Here is a 17,619-nt window from a genome sequence, read left to right on the forward strand (position 1 = left end):
AAATGTTTGAGACAACATATTTCTGTGTAGCCCTGGCTGTCCTGGAACTTGTTTTATAGACCAAGGTAGCCTCAAACACAGAGGTCTGTCTGCTTCTTCTACCTTTTGTGTATTCGGATCAGAGATGAATACTTCTACACCTGGCTTTAATTTTTGAGACACAGCCTCTTGATGACTTGTCTAGAACTCCCAGGCTGTGTGTGACCCTGAGCTCCACTTGTCCTCATCTTTACCCAGGCCTGGGATTACAGGAGTATGTCACCAGGTATTGCTCTAGCCCTCTGCCCCCCAAGATGATCCTTGAGGGTAGGGGTAAGACAGTGCAGACTCTACAACATAGATTCTAGGAGCCTGATGAGCAGCAGAAGCAGAACTAATTATTGTTAGAGTGGTCTGCTCACTCTAACTCCTTGTCCCTTGAAGCTGGGTCCCAGCTGATTGGCTGCCTCAGTAACATGCTCTTGTGTTTGTTTGTCTCCGGGTACCAGGCAAGTTCCAGGGTTAGTGAGGCCCACTAATCAGAACATGCTGACTCATTCCTCTTATGACCATGGTTTCCTTTTTTGTCAGCTCTGGGGATCTGAACTTGGCTCCCAATGCTTGTCCAACAAACACTTTACCCTGTGAGCCATCTTGTATATCCAGGAAATTTCTTTGTAGCTTGTAATTTATAAATCTAGGTTTACATTGTAGATTTTGTCTGTTTAAAGCAGAACAAACTCTCCCTTTGGAGGAAGGGTTAGTGACTCTACTTTGAAAAAGTAGGAAACAAAAAGCAAAAAAACCAGACAAACAAACAAAAATTCTCTTATCACACATGATTTTAGATGCCTGCATCACCACTAGTTGCTGACAAGGTGTTCCGGCTAAGAGGCCCTGGAAGACTGCTTTGGGAAGTGACTGTAATTGGTTATATCCATCTTTATTTCAGCAGCTGATGTGCTAGAATCCTTGAACTCAGTCTGTCCCCCTAACTCCCTTAAATATGATTCATGTAGTCCATTGTACCTAACAAGTCCCTCTGAGTTGGGAAATGAAACCATAAGCTTAACTCCAAGCACAGAGGATTTAAACCACACACAGGTGGATTTTCAAAGAGCAAAGTCTGAGAGTTCCTCATGTTGAAACTCCTCAGTGGAAGTCACACAAGCCACCCTGCTGGCCTAGGAAAGAAGGGTTCAGGCTTGACAGCCCAGTCTCTCTGTCTGCTGTTTGCTTCTCTTTGCAACTCCTCACACGGAAGAGCTTTGAGCTCTAGTGTGCATTCCTCTTGACTTCACAGTTTGTATTCTCACCCCCAGTCCACAGGGCTGGTGTCATTTTCCAATTGTCTTGTTATGGATCCAGGAAATAGTCTAAATACCAAGATCCTTGGTCCAAGCCAACATGGCGGTGCATGTTAGTAACCCCATCACTTCCAAGATGGAGGCAGGAGGATCCAGAGTGCAATGTCAATCTTTGGCGATGCAGTTTGAGGTCAGTGTTGGTTGCAACAACAACAACAATAACAACAACAAATGCCATCAACACAACCCTCACAAAACCAAGCTAACAAATAAAAATCCTGGGTCCATTAAGGTATTTCTAAAGCTTATATTTGGGAACTTTCATATATCTCAATGAATTTAAATACTATGTATGATAGATCTATTTTTAGTTTCTTGAGAAACATCTATAGTGATTTCTAAAGTAGCTGCACCAGTTTGTACTGTCACCAGCACTAAATAAAGCATTCCCTTTTGTAGGCATCAACACCAGCATTTTTTGTTTGTATTTTTTCTTCTATTTTAGCTGTTTTGGCTGGTGTAATATAAAATCTAAACGTAGTTTTAACTTGTATTTCTCTGATGGCTAAGAACATTGAACATAAAAAACCAAACCAAACCAAAACAAAAACTCCACTACATTTCCTAGCCACTAGTAGTTCTTCTGTTGATGGTAACTGGGGGAAGGAATCAGTTTTCTCCAAGCCTGCAGAGTCTGCCTATCTCCCTATGCTTCTGCTACATGGGCCTGCACAGTGCACATACAGGCACCATTATGTGGACTCAGTGGGAGGAAAAAAGCACATGACGTTTGAAGGGAAAATGGCGGTATTGGTAGGGGATTGGAAAGGAGGGAAGGGGGTGAATTTGATAGAAACATTGAATGTCTATATGAAACTCTCAAATGATTTTAAAAAAAGGTTAAAAAAGAAATACTACAGTAAGTAATGTTTTATAAGGCAATTTCCAAGGAAAAGATCTTCAGATTTGGGGGATCCAACAGAAACCTTTGTCAAAAAATTATTTCTTATGACTTGAGCTATGGGGTCTCATTAACTATACACACATTGCTAGCCAGGGGACCAATAACGCTTTAACAAGTTTCATTCAACCTGGTTTCTGCCTGCCGTATATCATCCCAGAAGTGACAGGGCCGGACCCATTTAGTAGAAAGAGATCTCATTACTAGAAGCATTGCTGACAGCTGAACTCAGGCAGTAAATACCTGCAGAAAGGATGCTAGAGCACCTGACAGAGCTCTTGTCAACTCTCTCATGGCATACTTTCCCCATGAACTCAAGTGTGTGACTTCCAAACTCTAAGCTAAGGAACTTCATACTTGTTATGGATGGGCTTACCGACTGAAATATACTAGAATCCTGGTTAAGATCACAGAGTCTAGGGAAAGGATTCTGACATCTGGCAGGATACAGGTTCTGATGACCTGGGATGTTTTGAATACTAAGGACCTAGGATTGCATAGCTGGGCAACAACATTAATGTGTTACTGAAAGAAACACATACAAACACACACACACACACACACACACACACACACACACACACACACACACACACACACACACGCTTTAGCTTCTCCCAATAGCGTTTCTAGCTGTTTTGGTGGAGATATGCAGGGACAGGGTGACCTTGCACAGGTCAGCGCTTCTGTCTTAGGTGCTCCATCTAAAAAGTCATCTGCGACTTTTTGTAGCTGTCATTGTGTAGACTCCCCAGCTGATCAAAGCCATGCTCTTTCTGAACATGAAATGAAGGCTGAACAACAAGGCTATGTTTCTGACACCTTTTGGGCAAAGCCTTTTATGAGGGGGAAATGTCACACTGGTGGGTCCCACTTTCATATCTTGCTTGAGTCCTGGCAGTCCAGCTGGCAGCTGGTAGCAGCTGAGAGGCACCAGGAGGGTGGAAAATCAAAGCTCTCTCTTGACACCAGAGAGTTAAGCCCCTGAGGGCCTGTACAGAGTGATTATTCCAAATGCTGCAAGGGGCTTTTTATTCCCTTTCAGGTCAGCTTTGCTGATATCCGGGGGCTAAGTATAACTGTAAGCATGTGAATTTCAATAAATATGTTTCCTTCAATTACCCAGCTGGACAGTTTAGTTCACCAGAGTCTGCAATCATACAAAAGCTGCCAGGGAATTGTTGTGATTTAGATAATTCCTAATCTCTTCTGTGCTTAACCTGCAGGGGCTATGGGCAACATCAGAGATGAGGGTGGGGTGGGGTGGGAAGAGTATGTGGAGAAGGGGAAGTGGGAAGAGCCTGTTCTCCCTCTTCAAATAGGGATGCATCCCTTGGCTCAGTCTCAAGGATGTGACTTTGTTCAGGCACAGAGGTTGTCAGCTTTGGAGGAAGATAAAGATATGTTGGTGAGGCTGGGAATAGGCAGCTCAGCTGTCAGGGGATGTCGAGCCAGCTATCTAGCTTGGGTGTGAAACAGCAGACACTTCCATTGAGGAATCAGATTTACCTCTTGACCTTACACCCAGTACCCCATTTGTAAATTCTCCAAAGGTTGTCCTTAGTCAACAGTGATCACTCTCTTAACTGCAATTTGGGAGAAGATTTCAAACCATGGTATTGTGTATGATGTCTGCTTGTTTAAGCTCATTACACGATGAGATTCTATTCAAGTTCTTGGTGGAAATGGTGAGGAAAGTGGAGAACCTGGAGTGAGAGCAACTGCTTTAGGGCTGAGTCAATGTGGCATTGCCTTGGCATTGTCTGTGGGTGCACATGAGGTCTCTGGTGGCCTTGGCATTGTCTGTGGGTGCACATGAGGTCTCTGGTGGCCTTGGCATTGTCTGTGGGTGCACATGTGGTCCTGGCCAGTAGGGATTTTAGATCTGTAGTAGAAGCTATAATGACATCTGCCTTCACTTTTTTATTAATTCTTTTTTTATTCCTGGCATCTGCTTTTAACCCAAAGGACCTTACAGTTCCCTTTGAGGCATGCTTTTTTTTCCTTGTTAGACATAGTATCATGGAAACTTTATGATGGTCTAGCCATCTATGGCTCAGTTTGAGATAAAAAGTTGTCTTTCCTTGTCAGAGACAAGGCCTCTGTTATGGCTACAGTCATAGTGCATTCTAGTGGTATGTCCTGCTATGGGAAACACTTAGAGACATATTGGTTGGGAAGAAGAAAATGGAGCTGAGGCAGTTACGGCTATGACATGACAGAGCTCCTCTCCAACCATGTAACTGTTGTGAGTCTCAGCATGCTGTCTCACTCCTGTAATTTTCCAGATCAACTTTGGATCCTGCCATTCCCAAGCCTGGCATCTCAAATTTTTCAATCTCCTGTGTCCTCAGTGTCTCCTGTCTGTTACTTAGTCAGAGTTACAGCCTGAGAACTCAAGGATACCAGTGATCTGTTGACAGGAGCTTTTGTTTCTTTTTACCGTCTATATTTTTTTGTTTTAATTTTAAAAAATATTCATTCTTTGAGAATTTTGTGCAATCAGTTTTGATTTATTTACCCAACTACACTCAGATGACCCCCCCCCCACACTATCTACTCAACTTTGTGTCTTTTGCTTCCCTTTATTACCAATGCTGCCTAAAGATTCTGCGATGCATGGTCCTCCACTAGGGAGTGGTCAACTTTCCGGGGGCTACACTTTTTGAGAAAATTGTCCCTCACTATCCCAACATGAATGACTGCTCATAGCCCTCAGGCAGGGGTGGGACTGCATACCCAGCTCCCATCTCCATGCTGGGATTTGGTCTGTCTTGGGTTTGCACAGACTTTTCTGTGCATGCTGCTAAAGGGTTATTATTTTTTATTTTTAAAATTAATGCCAAAACAGAGACTTCATCACTAATAGACTCTTTTATGGTTTTGTTTTCATTTTTAACGGGTAATGAAATGAAGGGCTAGGTGGACTGCTGTGCCAGAGTTCCCAGCATGTGACTTAAACTCAGAACTTCTGCAAAGTCTGCTGTACTTCCTGCTGTGAGTCAGAGCTTCCTTGGTGTGGACATCTGGTCAGCATTCTGGCCAGTCCAGACCTTTTTTTTTTTGTCATGGAGCAATAAGAGGATCCAAGAAGGGTATTGATTTAGACTCTTCTGCAGTGTGTGTGTGTGTGTGTGTGTGTGTGTGTGTGTGTGTATGCATGTGTGTATGCATGTGTAGAGGCAGAGGCAGGGGCAGGGGCAGGGGCAGGGCAGAGGCAGAGGCAGAAATAGAAAGGATGGAGTAAAGAGAGCCCGCAGGGCTTGGAAAGACAGAAGAGAAGCACACTTTAGAAAGCACCTTCATCTGCCCTCTTGCTTGGTTGGAAGACTCCTGTCTATCATGGTTAGAAATTGCATATAATAAGGGCACATTAATATAAATGGGAAATAAATAAGCAATAACCACAATATGCACATTTCACAATCACCTTGCAAAAAAGTCCTTAGAATCCCCCAGGGGACCATAGAGTGAGGCAGAGCTGGAGTCTGCCCCCTGATGCCCTTTCTCCCTCTGCCTTATTTCTTAGTTCAGCAAGTACCAGAGCCTTACCCCTAGGCTCCCTCATCAGTTCTTGCTGACACTTCTTTCAGGTTCCATCCAGTAGCCTGGTGTCTGACACTCACCAGAACCCTGGGTTGGCCCTTCTTCATGTGAGTGACTGTGTTAATGAGGGTGACATTTCCATTTCCTTCCTGTTAGTTTTGTCTTCCTGCAGCATCCCAGGTCTGATCTCCTGGGATAGCTAATTAAAAAGATGGCAACATTTTACCAATGGCTATGTTTGGAGCTGAGAGCTGTATCATTTAAAAAGAAAATAAAGAAGTAGGCGCTTCAGATATGTCCCAGAGATTCATATGCCATATCAACTGTAGCATCATTAACATCCAGGGGTCCATGAGCATTATGTATTATTGACCAGTACCATATACTTGTCATCTGAAGACATCATGCATTGATTGGGGTACAAGGTATCAGTGAATGATTTTAATGATTACTCTAACTATTGTAACTTGTTTAAATGAGTAATTTATTAAACTAAAATTCCTTCTACATTCTTGCTGTGATAGTCACGCTAATTAACAACCTGTTATCCAACAGTAGGCTCCATATACAGCAGTCCCATGTAATTATAATGAAGCTAAAAATTCCCATTACCCAGTGATATTGTAGCCATTGCAATACCATAGCCCAAAGCATTCTCCATGTGTTTGTGCTGTTGCTGGTAGAAGCACTCCCACTGCATTGTCAGTCATAGAAAGGTACATTTCATATGCTCGGTAATGATGATAAATTATGTTACTGGTATCTGTATCTACTTACTATATTTTTATTACTTTATGTTATTATTATTATTAGAGCATACTGTTTCTAATTGTAACTTACTGTAAAATACTATGTTGTGTTGTGTGTTAGTGTCTCTCAACTAAAGAAGTCTTAATGAGTCATTGTCTTGTACTATCTAAGGTCCTGTTCATACAGTGATAGAGTTAATTACTGTCAACTTTTTCAGAAAGTGGCTAGTCTCTTAAGCCACAAGTGGATATACTTCAGGTCAAGAGATGGAGATACAGGACAATAAAAAAGAGGTTTCTACTCTCAAGGGGACCAGCTGTACTGGTCTTTGCTGGTGGTAGCTGGCATATGTTTCTCCTTAGTTTGATAATCTCAGGTTAGTCTCCTCTCAAGGAACTTTCCCTGTCACATTTTGTTTCCACCTAGATATGGAAGAATATTACTCTTGGCTCAAGGGCTGGGCAAAGTGAATGTGATCCAGCCAATCAGAACATATTTTTATTTTTCTCACCACAGCAATTGGTTCGTGGAGGGAACATGACAACGATGTGTTGGAGACAGAATCTTCTCTATTCATGTCTGTGGAGAGCTCTAAAGTCTCGTGTGTTTTGATGTTGATTTCTTTAGGTTTTGGGAAGCTTTCTACTATAATCTTAGTAAAGAGTTTATTTTTTTCCTTTTGACTTTATCTCAATTTTCTTCTACTCTGTGGATATTCAAGTTTGGTCTTCTGGTTGTATCCCAGACTTCTTGGAAGTATTGGTCACGTTCAGTATTGTTTTCCTTTATGTATGTCTGAGTGGGTCGTCTTCTCGATTTTGTTCTGCATGGACCTCATTCTTTCTTCATAGGTTGTTGGTGATGCTTCCTGATGTGTGTTTTTATTTTTGTTTTACTCGATCAGGTGTTTGTTGTGATTTCTAGAATTTCAGTTTGCTTATTTTTCAATGTTTCAACTTCCTTGCTGAGTCTTTCTTCCATATTTTGGACGTTTTCTTCAGTGTAACTTCTGTTTTGTTTATTTCAGAGACTGGCTTTGTTGAGGTCTTGAGTGGGTATCCTTAGTTTGTAAAGTTTTATTTGAGTCTGTTATATGATCATTGATTCTTTTTAAAAGCAAGAATCTGCATTTTTTATTTTTTTTTTACATTTTTTTCTTTATTGATTTTTTTTATTTGAATTTCAAATGATTTCTCCTTTTCTTGGTCTCCACTCCCTGCAAGTCCCATAAGCCCTCTCCCCTCCCCCTGTTCCTCCATCTACCCCTTCCCACTTCCCTGTTCTGGTATTCCCCTATACTGTTGCATTGAGTATTTCCAGAACCAGGGGCCACTCCTCCATTCTTTTTGGACATCATTTAATATGTGGATTATATTTTGGGTATTCAAAGTTTCTAGTCTAATATCCACTTATCAGTGAGTGCATACCATGATTGATCTTTTGAGACTGGGTTACCTCACTTAGTATGATGTTCTCCAGCTCCATTCATTTGTCTAAGAATTTCATGAATTCATTGTTTCTAATGGCTGAATAGTACTCCATTGTGTAAATATACCACATTTTTTTGTATCCATTCCTCCATTGAGGGACACCTGGGTTCTTTTCAGCTTCTGGTTACTACAAATAGGGCTGCTATGAACATAGTGGAGCATGTGTCCTTATTGCATGCTGAAGAATCCTCTGGGTATATGGCCAGGAGTGGTATAGCAGGGTCCTCAGGAAGTGTCATGCCCAGTTTTCTGAGGAACTGCCAGACTGATTTCCAAAGTGGTTGCACCATCTTGCAATCCCACCAGCAGTGGAGGAGTATTCCTCTTTCTCCACATCCTCGCCAACACCTGCTGTCTCCTGAGTTTTTGACCTTAGCCATTCTGACTGGTGTGAGGTGAAATCTCAGGGTTATTTTGATTTGCATTTCCCTAATGATTAATGATGTTGAACATTTCTTTTCTTTTTTTTTTTTGATGTTGAACATTTCTTAAGGTGTTTCTCAGCCCTCTGAAGTTCTTCATGTGAAAATTCTTTGTTTAGCTCCATACCCCACTTTTTAATGGGGTTATTTGGTTCTCTGGATTCTACCTTCTTGAGTTCTTTGTATATATTAGATATTAGCCCTCTGTCAGATTTAGGTTTGGTGAAGATCCTTTCCCAATCTGTTGGTTGACATTTTGTCCCTTTGTCAGTGTCCTTTGCCTTACAGAAACTTTGTAGTTTTATGAGGTCCCATTTGTCAATTCTTGATCTTAGAGCGTAAGCTATTGGTGTTCTATTCAGGAACTTTTCCCCTGTGCCCATGTCCTCAAGGGTCTTCTCCAGTTTTTTTTTCTATTAGTTTCAGTGTGTCTGGTTTTATGTGGAGGTCCTTAATCAATTTGGAGTTGAGCTTGGTACAAGGAGATAAGAATGGATCGATTCACATTCTTCTACATGTTGACCTCCAGTTGACCCAGCACCAGTTGTTGAAAAGACTATCTTTTTTTCCACTGGATGCTTTCAGGTCCTTTGTTGAAGATCAAGTGACCATAGGTGTGTGGATTCATTTCTGGGTCTTCAATCCTATTCCATTGATCCGCTTGCCTGATATTGTACCAATACCATGCAGTTTTTATCACTATTCCTCTGTAGTAAAGTTTGAGGTCTGAGTTACTGAATTCCCCTGAAGTTCTTTTACTGTTGAGAATAATTTTAGCTATCCTGGGTTTTTTGTTATTTCAGATGAATTTGAGAATTGCTCTTTCTAGCTCTATGAAGAACTGGGTTGGGATTTTGATGGGGATTGCATTGAATCTATAGATTGCCTTTGGCAAGATGGCCATTTTAACTATATTAATCCTGCCAATCCATGAGCTTGGAAGATTTTTCCATTTTCTGAGATCTTCTTCGATTTCCTTCTTCAAAGATCTGAAGTTCTTGTCATATAGGTCTTTCACTTGTTTGATTAGAGTCACCCCAAGATACTTTATGCTGTTTATGGCTCTTGTGAAGGGTGTCATTTCCCTAATTTCTTTCTCAGAAATAAGACACTTCACCTATGTTGGGAGAAGGGGTGCTGCGGAGTTGGTAGTGAACCATGGCAGGTCAAAGACTGCTATCTTTGTGTTTCTTTGTTATATTTTATATCATCCACTGGAATGAATAAATCTTCTAGTTTTAACTTTTTATTGTTACTCTTTTTTAAAACCAACTCTGTTAGCTTGCTTTATTTCCTGTGAGGCCTCCTAGAGAGTTAGCTTCAGTAGGAATTCATTTTCTACCGTGGTTGGAATGTGTGGTGGAGATTACCTTTCACTAGTCTTGGTGCACAGAAAGTAGAAATTCACAACAGGAAGCAACTGTGGTAAGGTATAGCAGCTGAGAACATGCCCAATGCATTTTTCCAAGTAAGCCTCTCCTACTTTTAACCATTTCCCAATAATTCCATCACATTATGCCCTACTATGAATCCATCAGTCCCGAAGTCTGTGTCTCTGGAAATGCCATTGCACACAGAGCTGGGTCTTACTAACCTTCGATCAATCAATCAATCCAATCGAGTTGACAACCAAGATTAATCATCACAGTGGGGCTCTATCTTCTGAAGCCAAAACATTCCTTAGTAATAATGCCAGAGGAAAATTGAGGAGGGAGATGAACCAATTACTCATCGAACCACATTGGGAGAGAGGATGACACACAGCAGCTTGAGATCTAGATGGGGGACTTGGGGGTAGATGTATTTTATGAAAAAATAATGACTGTGGGGCAGCTCACTCCTTCATGATGACACATAGTTTCTGTAGTCTCAGACATCTTTTCATTTCTTTAAAAATTCAGAAAGTCGGGGGCTAGAGACATGGCCCGGCAGTTAAGAGTATTTGCTATTCCTATAGAGAACCAGACTTGGGATCATAGCATCCACACTGGGTGACCTGAAACCACTTGTAACTCTAGCTGCAGGGGATCAGGGATCAGGTACTCTTTTCTGGCCTCATCAGGCACATGCTTTCTCTCTCTCTCTCTCTCTCTCTCTCTCTCTCTCTCTCTCTCTCACACACACACACACACACACATACACACACCTTTAAAATAGCAGCATTTAACAGTGTCCTTTGCCTTACAGAATCTTTGTAATTTTATGAGGTCCTATTTGTCAATTCTTGATCTTAGAGCATAAGCTATTGGTGATCTGTTCAGGAACTCCCCCCCCCCCACTCCCCGTGCCCATGTCCTCTAGGATCTTCCCCAGTTTGTTTTTTTTTTAATAGTTTCAGTGTGTCTGGTTTTACATGGAGGTCCTTGATTCACTTGGAGTGAAGTTAGGTACATGGAGATAAGAATGGATCAATTCGCATTCTTCTGCATGCTGACCTCCAATTGAACCAGCACCATTTGTTGAAAAAGCTATCTTTTTTCCACTGGATGTTTTTGGCTCCTTTGTTGAAGATCAAGTGACCGTCGGTGTGTGGGTTCATTTCTGGATCTTCAATTCTATTCCATTGGTCCACTTGTCTGTCACTGTGCCAATACCATGCAGTTTTTTAACACTATTGCTCTGTAGTATTGCTTGAAGTCAGGGATACTGATTCTCCCAGAATTTCTTTTGTTGTTGAGAATAGTTTTAGCTATCCTGGGTTTTTTGTTATTCCAGATGAATTTGAGAATTGCTTTTTCTAACTCTGTGAAGAATTGAGTTGGGATTTTGATGGGGATTTCATTGAATCTGTAGATTGCTTTTGGCAAGATGGCCATTTTAACTATATTAATCCTGCCGATCCACGAGCATGGCAGATTTTTCCATTTTCTGAGGTCTTTGATTTCCTTCTTCAGAGACCTGAAGTTCTTGTCATATAGATCTTTCACTTGTTTGGTTAGAGTCACACCAAGATACTTTATATTGTTTGTGGCTATTGTGAAGGGTGTCATTTTCCTAACTTCTTTCTCAGCCTGCTTATCCACTGAGTATAGGAAGGCAACTGATTTGCTTGAGTTGATCTTATAACCAGCCACTTTGCTGAAGTTGTTTATCAGCTGTAGGAGTTCTCTGGTGGAGGTTTTCGGGTCACTTAAGTAGACTATCATGTCACCTGCAAATAGTGATACTTTGACTTCTTCCTTTCCAATTTGTATCCCCTTGACCTCCTTATGTTGTCTAATTGCTCTAGCTAGAACTTCAAGTACTATATTGAAAAGATATATATAGAGAGGACAGCCTTGTCTAGTCCCTGATTTTAGTGGGATTGCTTCAAGTTTCTCTCCATTTAGTTTGATGTTGGCTACCGGTTTGCTGTATATTGCTTTAATGATGTTTAGGTATGGGCCTTGAATTTCTGTTCTTTCCAAGACTTTTAGCATGAAAGAACGCTGAATTTTGTCAAATGCTTTTTCTGCATCTAATGAGATGATTATATGGTTTTTTTTTCTTTGAGTTTGTTTATGTAGTGGATAGCATTGATGGATTTCCTTATATTGAACCATTCCTGCATCCCTGGGATGAAGCCTACTTGATCATGGTGGATGATCGTTTTGATGTGTTCTTGGATATGGTTGGCAAGAATTTTATTAAGTATTTTTGCATCAACATTCATAAGAGAAATTGGCCTGAAGTTCTCTTTCTTTGTTGGATCTTTGTGTGGTTTTGGTATCAGCGTAATTGTGGCTTCATAGAATGAGTTGGGTAGAGTTCCTTCTGTTTCTATTTTGTGGAATAGTTTGAAGAGTATTGGTGTTAGGTCTTCTATGAAGGTCTGATAGAATTCTGCACTGAAGCCATCTGGTCCCGTGCTTTTTTTGGTTGGGTGACTTTCTATGACCCTTTTTATTTCTTCAGGTGTTATGGGACTGTTTAGTTGATCTATTTGATCCTGATTTAGTTTTGGTGTCGGATATCTGTCTAGGAAACTGTCCATTTCCTCCAGATTCTTAACCATCAAATTGGGAAAGGATATTCACCAACCCTACATCTGATAGAGGGCTAATATCTAATATATACAAAGAACTCAAGAAGTTAGACCCCAGGGAACCAAATAACCCTATTAAAATGGGGTACAGATCTAAACAAAGAATTTTCACCTGAAGAAATTCAAATGGCTGAGAGGCACCTTAAGAAGTGCTCAACATCATTAGTCATTAGGGAAATGCAAATCAAAACAACCCTAAGATTTCACCTTACACCAGTCAGAATGGGTAAGGTCAAAAACTCAGGAGAGAGCAGGTATTGGCAAGGATGTGGAGAAAGAGGAACACTCCTCCACTGCTGGTGGGGCTGTAAGATGGTACAACCACTTTGGAAATCAGTCTGGCGGTTCCTCAGAAAACTGGACATGACACTTCTGGAGGACCCTGCTATACCTCTCCTGGGCATATACCCAAAGGATTCCCCGGCATGCAATAAAGACACATGCTCCATTATGTTCATAGCAGCCTATTTATAATAGCCAGAAGCTGGAAAGAACCCATATGCCCCTCAAAGGAGGAATGGATACAGAAAATGTGGTATATTTACACAATGGAATACTACTCAGCAATTAGAAACAATGAATTCACAAAATTTTTAGGCAAATGGTTTGATCTGGAAAATATCATCCTAAGTGAGGTAACCCAGTCACAAAAGAATACACATGAAATGCAATCTCTGATAAGTGGATATTAATTAGCCCAGAAGCCCTGAATACCCAAGGCACAAATTGCGTAACAAATGACTCCCATGAAGAAGTATGGAGAAGGTCCTGATCCTGGAAAGGATTGATCTAGCATTGGAGGGGAATATAAGGACAGAGAAAAAAAGGAGGGAGGTGATTGGAGAATGGATGGAGAGAAGAAGGTTTATGGGACATATGGGGAAATCATTTGGAATGTAAACAAAGAATATAGAAAATAAAAATATTAAAAAAATTGATACCTGGGGCTGGTGCTCTGTCCAGGACAGTCCCGGAGCAGAGTGCTGATTGATGGCTGACTGAGGTTTACTGGCATTATTAAAGCACCCTGAGATGGCCAGCCAAGTGAAAATAAAGGTGTAATGATTGAATTAAAAAAAATAGCAGCATTACTACCACCAAAACTAGTTAGAGACCATTAGGACAGATTATGAAAATAAATGAGTAAGGTGCATGTATAGTAAGATATATGTGTAGTAAGGTATATGTTTGGTAAATTATATGTGTAGTAGGCTACATATGTAGTAGGTTATATGTGTAGTAAGGTGTATGTATAGTAAAGTTTATGTGTGGTAAGTTATATGTATAGTAAGGTATATGTGTAATAAGATATATGTGTAGTAAGTTATATATGTAGTAGGGTATATGTGTAGTAAGGTGTATGTGTAGTAAGTTATATATGTAGTAGGGTATATGTGTAGTAAGGTGTATGTGTAGTAAGATGTATGTGTAGCACGTTATATGTGTAGCAATGTATATATGTAGTAAGTTATATGTGTAGTAAGGTATATGTAGCCACAAAATAAGAGCAAAGAACAACATAAGGAAATCAAGAGTGGGAGAGCTGGTTATACATTACATAGCGAGACATCAGTGACAAGATGGTTTACCTGAGGATTTGAGGGAAGGAAGGAAATTTTCTCAGGCCAGAGCTCTGCAGGGATGGGACACTAAGTTTCAGAGAGTGGAGTTGAGAATGGAATCACATTTTGTGTTTTAGTTCTTCTAGTGCCTTTGTTTGGATCACACAGGTTGCTCTCTGTTTCTTTAAGGACTTAAACAAGAGTAGCATAGCTACTCTTCTTACCACAATGGCACAGCTGGAAGAACCATTTTCACTGTGAGAACCTGGCGAAATTCTTAGGGATAAAACTAGGCAATTGTGCTTCTTCCTATAGAAACTCCCAGGAGTTTCTTTTAAACATTTATGTTAACATATACTAATTCTATGTGATAATGAGTTTGTTATGTTATTTTCAGACATGTGCATAATGTATTTCAATCACATTCAACTTCCCTTGAGATGCAATAAGTTTCATTAGGACTGTTGACAGGATCTTGGATGAGAGGTTAATTACAGATGCATGGGCACTTACCTGGTAGCTGTATCACTGAATAAAATCTTTCTCACTCACCAAGCATTAGCTACACCTATATCCTTAGATTATTTTGGGGGACCCCAGAGCTCTTTCCCCTAATAGGGTATTGATAGGATCAATCTTGTGGAAATCTTGTGCAGGCAATTACAGTTGCTTTGTGCTCAGGAGTACAACAGTCATGCTATACCCAGAAGTCATGATTTTACACACACACACATACACACACACACACACACACACACACACACACACACACTTCTTCTGACTCTTCCATTTTCTCTACACTTTCAATGGTATTGTCTGAACCCTGGCTAGTCCCCAGAAATTTCTTTCTCTCAAGTTACTCCATCCCCTCTGGCAATTCATGTGAATGACTGTTTTAATGTCCTTACTAGTTTAGGTTCCTTCAACCTCTGCTCCAGGTAAGGAGGTCTCAGCTCTGACTTTCTGGATGCCCTTGTCACTTACTATTCTAAGATGGCAGTTCTCAGTGCAGTCTCTAGGATATGTCCTTGAATTATTCATCTTATATTTTTGCAAGGAGGTGGTGTGAGCATTTCTAAGAATTTTTGATGTTGGAGCTGAAACAAAAGTCACCTCATTTATACTTTAAAATATACATGGCTAGTTAGACCCATGATGAAGTTATGTTGGTTAAAATTCAAGCCCGATCTTCAGTTGGTACCTGACTTGCCAACTGTCTCATGGAGTAGTCTGTGGCAGCTTGCTCCAGCTCAATTACTTTCACTTTGTATTCTCTCCCATTGGTCACCATTTTGTATGTTCTCCTTGCAAATCTTCACATATAAATGGGGATTATTTTTTTTCCATGAGATTCAGCTGACACTACAGAGCACAGTAATGTAGTTATATGGAGATTATTTCTGGCTCTGTGATTGGCAGGCAAAAGACATGCGGAAGATAAAGAAGAGGAGAAAGAGATGGAGGAAGAGGAAAAAGAGAAGGAAGAGGGGCAGATGCAGAAGAAACAGAAGAAACCATCACCTTTAGCTCTTATAATATGCTGCTCCTGAGCTCAAGGAAGAGATTCTAATTTCCATCCTTCTCAATTTACATGAACCGCTGATGCTTAACAGAGATTTTTCTGTGTGCTCTCCACTCAGCTTATCAGAAACTGGAGGTGGGGTGGGAGGGGAGATGGAGTTTTTATTCTGGATCCATTTCTTATCAGTGACCTCTGACCTTAGGCAAGTAGCCAAGCATCTCTGAGACTCATATTTTAACAAAGATTTATTTATTAATAATAATATATTTTTATTTTATGTGCAGTGGATTTTTTTTATTCGATATAATTTATTTACATTTCAAATGATTTCCCCTTTTCTAGCCCCCCACTCCCCGAAAGTCCCGCAAGCCCCCTTCTCTTCCCCTGTCCTCCCTCCCACCCCTTCCCACTTCCCCGTTCTGGTTTTGCCAAATACTGTTTCACTGAGTCTTTCCAGAACCAGGGGCCACTCCTCCTTTCTTCTTGTATCTCATTTGATGTGTGGATTATGTTTTGGGTATTCCAGTTTTCTAGGTTAATAACCACTTATTAGTGAGTGCATACCATGATTCACCTTTTGAGTCTGGGTTACCTCACTTAGTATGATGTTCTCTAGCTCCATCCATTTGCCTAAGAATTTCATGAATTCATTGTTTCTAATGGCTGAATAGTACTCCATTGTGTAGATATACCACATTTTTTGCATCCACTCTTCTGTTGATGGATACCTGGGTTCTTTCCAGCATCTGGCAATTATAAATAGGGCTGCTATGAATATAGTAGAGCATGTATACTTATTACATGGTGGGGAATCCTCTGGATATATGCCCAGGAGTGGTATAGCAGGATCTTCTGGAAGTGAGGTGCCCAGTTTTCGGAGGAACCGCCAGACTGATTTCCAGAGTGGTTGTACCAATTTGCAACCCCACCAGCAGTGGAGGAGTGTTCCTCTTTCTCCACACCCTCTCCAACACCTGCTGTCTCCTGAATTTTTAATCTTAGCCATTCTGACTGGTGTAAGATGATATCTTAGGGTTGTTTTGATTTGCATTTCCCTAATGACTAATGAAGTTGAGCATTTTTTAAGATGTTTCTCCGCCATCCGAAGTTCTTCAGGTGAGAATTCTTTGTTTAACTCTGTACCCCATTTTTTAATAGGGTTGTTCGGTTTTCTGGAGTCTAACTTCTTGAGTTCTTTATATATATCGGATATTAGCCCTCTATCTGATGTAGGATTGGTGAAGATCTTTTCCCAATTTGTTGGTTGCCGATCTGTCCTCTTGATGGTGTTCTTTGCCTTACAGAAACTCTGTAACCTTATGAGGTCCCATTTGTCAATTCTTGCTCTTAGAGCATACGCTATTGGTGTTCTGTTCAGAAACTTTCTCCCTGTACCGATGTCCTCAAGGGTCTTCCCCAGTTTCTTTTCTATTAGCTTCAGAGTGTCTGGCTTTATGTGGAGGTCCTTGATCCATTTGGATTTGAGCTTAGTACAAGGAGACAAGGATGGATCAATTCGCATTCTTCTGCATGCTGACCTCCAGTTGAACCAGCACCATTTGTTGAAAAGGCTATCTTTTTTCCATTGGATGTTTTCAGCCTCTTTGTCGAGGATCAAGTGGCCATAGGTGTGTGGGTTCATTTCTGGATCTTCAATCCTGTTCCATTGATCCTCCTGCCTGTCACTGTACCAATACCATGCAGTTTTTAACACTATTGCTCTGTAGTATTGCTTGAGGTCAGGGATACTGATTCCCCCAGATTTTCTTTTGTTGCTGAGAATAGTTTTAGCTATCCTGGGTTTTTTGTTGTTCCAGATGAATTTGATAATTGCTCTTTCTAACTCTGTGAAGAATTGAGTTGGGATTTTGATGGGTATTGCATTGAATCTGTATATTGCTTTTGGCAAAATGGCCATTTTAACTATATTGATTCTACCGATCCATGAGCATGGGAGGTTTTCCCATTTTTTGAGGTCTTCTTCCATTTCCTTCTTCAGAGTCTTGAAGTTCTTGTCATACAGATCTTTCACATGTTTGGTAAGAGTCACACCAAG

The sequence above is a fragment of the Apodemus sylvaticus genome, chromosome 10, assembly GCF_947179515.1.
Source record: "Apodemus sylvaticus chromosome 10, mApoSyl1.1, whole genome shotgun sequence".
Lineage (NCBI taxonomy): Eukaryota > Metazoa > Chordata > Mammalia > Rodentia > Muridae > Apodemus > Apodemus sylvaticus.